At 37.9% G+C, this 5,108-nt stretch overlaps 1 pseudogene; it reads right to left on the bottom strand.

Annotated features, from left to right (window-relative positions):
• Positions 1-3,464: 3,464 nt before the first annotated feature.
• Positions 3,465-3,564, bottom strand: LOC141559202 (U6 spliceosomal RNA; annotated as a pseudogene).
• Positions 3,565-5,108: the final 1,544 nt, after the last annotated feature.

Here is a 5,108-nt window from a genome sequence, read left to right as displayed (position 1 = left end):
AAAGTCTATTTTGAGAGGGGTAGAACCCATTCATCTTACAGAAATTTTAGACCTGGAAGAACTCTTAATGTAAATAAAGTCTAAAAATAATTTACTCTGTGACTTATCTGGCATGTGGTCTTGCAGCTTTGCTTGAAAATTTTCATTGAGGAAGAATCTATTACTTGGAGAAGGGAGCCTCATATACTCTTGAATAACTATCAGGAAGAACTTTTTTTTTTTTTTTCCTTAACATGCAACCTAAATTTGCTATTTTGAAACTTCCAACCATTGCTTTTGCTTTTGTCCTCTAGGACTAAACAAAGCAAGTCTAATTCCTTCAGTGGCCATTTCATATATTTCTTCTTACATTGGATGGAAACATGGGTGGAGAGACAATTCCTAGCTATCTTTTTCCATGCCCCTTTCCTTGAAAAAGGAAAGATTGTTGAAAAATGATTTTTAAATTAATTTTAATTTATGTCAGTGAAGGAAAATGCTCTAAAACAACAATAACAAGAGGTGAGTGTAGTAAATTACCTTATTCCCCTTTAGCTCTTTCCTTATTTTACCGCTCTCTTCTCTTGACCAAATGGATAGAATCTGGACTTAGAGTCAGAGAAACCCAAATTCCAATTCAGCTTCAGACATTTACTAGCTGAGCAACCCTGGGTAAATTATTTAAGTTATGCCTGCCTTAGTTTCCTCAACTGAAAAATAGAGCTAATAACTATCGCACCAGGGTTATTATAAGGATCAATTGAGATATTTGTAGAAAATAAAACAAAACAAAACAAAAAACACTACTCAGTATAATGCCTGATGTAGTGTAAGTATTTTTAAAATGTTCATTCTCTCTTCCCCAATTTCCTAATGGAACCTACCCACCCCTTTTATGGGCAGATAATCAGTGCTCTGGGAGAGAAAATTTCTCTAGGATGGTCAGAGAATCTTTCATGGGATTGTTATGTCATGAAAGAGGCATAGGATTTAGACAGGCTGAGAATAGTGGGCAATGCATCACAGTAATTGAAGTAACCCCCTCAAAACAACTTTCCACTCAACCTTAATGAGGTTTCAAATGTTCATTTTTGATTTGGGGTATTCATTTCCCCAGCGCCTGGTTAAATGCAAGTGTCATCAACCATGTCTGCCTGTTCTGAAGAAATAAAAGTGAATTTTGGCTCCTATAGAAAGTCTTTTGCTACTGAAGAGAATGATGGGAGTATGGATTTAGCTTTGTTGTTAAGGAGCTGTCAAAATTAGGAATTTTGAGATTTGAATGATTTTAGATATTCCTATGGTTATTTTCTTGAAGTATTATTTTGGAGACATTAACCGTAGGTGGTAGTATTTTTATTTTAATAGCATCCATTATGAATTTAGGCTCTCTTCTAGATCACCTAGGCCAAAATCCTTTTTACAAAGGAGGGAAACTGAGGAAGAGAGAGATAAGGCTGCAGTAATGAGAGTCTGTATGAGAACCAAGGCTAGAAGCTATGAAGCAGCTGAAGCTGATGGTTCTTCTAGCATGAGGTCCAAAATATTTTTTTTTTTCCTGCTCTACTAGAAAAGGAAATGAATGTGAACAGGAGAGAGGTTGTCCAGGGGCAACTGAGATGAACTAAAGTAGGATACAAATTGGTAAACAGTTTTAAAGAATTATATAAAAATGGAACTTTTTACAAGCCTTTGTGAAAATTATAACTACCTGTCACTCTCCTAAAACCATTTAAAGATTCCCTCATGTTCTCAGAGACATCTGACACCCCATACATCAGCAGCAGACCCCACTTTATTTTTTCTGCTGTCTGCCTTTGGAGCAGCAGGGTGGGAGCCAGGCAGTCTCCAGAAGGCTCGGGACCCTTATTTTCAGAAGGTTTCAAATCATCCCAGGCTCCTTGCTCCTGGGACCGATGTTGGTTGAATCAACATTGCAATCTATAATGCTTGCTTGTGTGAGCGCCTTCTTTTTTCCCCTCTTTCTCCAGCCACAAAGGGAGTGGTGTTTCAGTATAACTTCCCAACACTGGGCAAAAATCAATTATGGCTTTGACACTTTCCAAATGAAGTGTTTAGAAGACTGAGGGAGAACAGCGAATAAGACTTGTCTTTGTAAAGGCAGCAGCCGTGGAGAGCTTTATGGGCATTAAAACAAAAGCCCATAGTTCAGATCCCACTGGAACTGACTCCACAGATGAACAGTACCACACAATGGTGATTGACGGTGCTACATACCTTTGTCCAAGTGGGTCCTGTTGAAAGCCCCCACCCCCACCCTTTACCTGTCCCTAGTCAATTGAAGGGCTCTGAACTCCTGTTAATTTAGATTTGCTATGAAAGGGGAGTGTATAGCTGCGAGACACTTTCCCTTATATATTAGGAAAACCTTATGATTTTCTGTTACCATTTGGGAATTAAAAATGCCACCTGAAGGACATTTTTTGTCTCTAATTGGGAAGTATGTTCTGTAGTAGAGAAGGGGGGAAAAGAAGAATCAACTGGGAGACTGGTTTTCTAGTCCAGTGGCTCCGAAGCTAACTCTTTGGATGGCCTCAGGATAGATATTTCATAGGATCACAGCATCCCAGATTAAGAGGTGAATGATCAACATAGTCAACTACCCTCCATTTTGCTGATAAGAAAACTGAGGTCCAGAAAGGTTTAATGATTTGTCCATCATTATTAAGGTTATCACAGAGGAGGTTGGATTCAGTCTCAGCCCCTCTGATTCCAAATTCATTGTTCTCTCATATTTGAGTTCTGATGATTCTTTCTTATAATCTGATGTTGTTGAAGAATATTAGAACTGTGGATCTCTTTGAGATGGTCTTTTCCAAACGCTTATTCTGCAGGTTAGGAAACTAAAACCTAGAGAAATAATTTGCATAAGGTCATATATTTAATAAAGGTCAAGGTTAGAACTCAGATTCATATATTCACACTGCTTTTCCCCCTCTGGAACATCTTTTTTTAGTACTCACTGGAGTTAAATAAATTTAGAAAAAGTTCCATTTATACATGAAGACAATCAAACTTAGAAGTATAAAAGAACAGAGAGATACTTTAGTCCAACTGTTTTGTTTTATAAATGAGAAAACTGAATCCCACATAGCAAAAGTGACTTATCCAGTACTATATATCCACACCTGGTTATTGAGGGGAATAGTATTTGATAAAGCAAAAAGAAAGGACTTAAGAGGTAGAAGACCCATTTGATTCTCAGCTCCCCCATTTTCTAAGCTATTTCACAATCTTGGAACTTCAAATACACACATACACATCACCACCTTCACTTAGGAAAAGTTACCCAGAGCCAGGACCCACTATGAAAGGACTTTATTTGCAAAGGTTCTCACTGGGTAGATGGGGACGGACTCAGGGGGGGCATTAATGTCCTAAAGGGCACTTAGATTGGAGACCTGATTTGTGGAGAAGACAGGGTTGCCAGTTAGGAATCTGAGGGGAGAGAAAGGGAAAAGCAGAAAAATATGAAACATTACATTAACATGCATATCATCTTAGTGCAGTAGCCAAGCCAATCCCTGTATCATTCCAATTTTAGTGTATGTGCTGCCAAAGCTGGTTTATAGTAATTTCCAGATCCCTGTAATTTGCTATGGAAGTTGTATCCACTGCCACCTAACTTTCTTCCTCACAATGCTTTCTTTTCCCATCAGTTTCAATGTGTTATGGTAGGAAACCTGCTAGCTTCCCGCTGTGTTTCATCCATTGAAGTAGTGATGGCTATTTGGTAAGTAGGATTGATGCCCTGACAATTAGGAAAGGGAGAAACAAGAGCTGACATTTCTTTTTTATTAGATTTGCTGCCTTGTATTGTGTAAAATGATGGTCTGAGAAAGCTTGAGAATTTATTTGGAAAGTATGGTGATGGTCTTAAGAAGAAATTATATAGTCATTACCATATAATCCTTAGTTCATTTTGACAAAGAATATATGGTTTAAAAGAAGAAAAGATAATGATCAGACATCATTAAAATTTTTTTAAGGTTTTACATGTGCATTAATTTTTTACATATTTCCATATGAGGTATGTTGGGAGAGAAAAATCTGAACAAAAGGGAACTACCCTGAGAAAGGAAAAAAAAAAAAAAAACAGAAGAGGAAAAGAAAAGGTGAACATAGTATGTTTTGGGACAGCTAGATAGCACAGTGGATTGAGCACCAGCCTGAAATCCAGAGGACATGAGTTCAAATCTGGTCTCAGACACTTACTACTTCCTAGCTGTGTGACCCTGGGCAAGTCATTTAACCCCAATTGCCTCAGCAAAAACAATCAAAACAAAACAAAAAACTATAGAAATAGTATGTTTGGATAAACATTCAGTCTTCATAGTTCTTTCTCTGGATATGGATGGGATTTTCTATTCAAAGTTTATTAGGATTTGTTATGGGCCAGAACTCTTGTACTTGAAACAAGGATTCTTACAAGGTGCTAACTCAATGGAATTAATAAGACAATAGTTCTCTAATTCAGTACATGCACTTAGTATTTAATATAGTTCCACAAGATTCACACCTATGATGATGTAATTAAAATAGAGCACATAAGTGGGGACAAACTCAGCCAGGGTGGGATGAAGAGACAAAGTCATTCCATCACCCACCTTTGTGGTGGCTGGAGGCTGAAGCACAAGCCCTCGGTCTCAGAGACAGATTCACTTCATCTCACACCACTATGGTGGCTGGCCTTCTGCATTTCCCCCACTGAGAACAAGGCGGGTCTGAAAGACTTACCAGAAAGCTGCCCAGCCCCAGGAAGGAGATAATAAAGAATGTGGACTTTAACACCTTTAACTCCTGGTGATTAATCTGCTGAAAGGAAGGCTGGTCCAGAGGCCTCCAGAAACAAGATCACTACAAGGATTACCTTGAATCATTGAATGGTTGAGAAGAGCTAAGTTAACCTAGTTGATCATCCCATGATCTTGCTGTTGCTGTGTGTAATATTTTCCTGGTTTTGTTCACTTCACTCAGCATCAATTCATGTAAATCTTTCAAGACTTTTCTAAAATTGGTTTGTTCATCATTTCTTAGAGAATAATAATATTCCATTAATTTCATATACCATGATTTATTCAGCCATTTCCCAGTTGATATACTTCCAC

This window comes from Sminthopsis crassicaudata, chromosome 2 (assembly GCF_048593235.1).
Source record: "Sminthopsis crassicaudata isolate SCR6 chromosome 2, ASM4859323v1, whole genome shotgun sequence".
Classification (NCBI taxonomy): Eukaryota; Metazoa; Chordata; class Mammalia; order Dasyuromorphia; family Dasyuridae; genus Sminthopsis; species Sminthopsis crassicaudata.
This window is presented reverse-complemented; position numbering and strand designations above follow the sequence as displayed.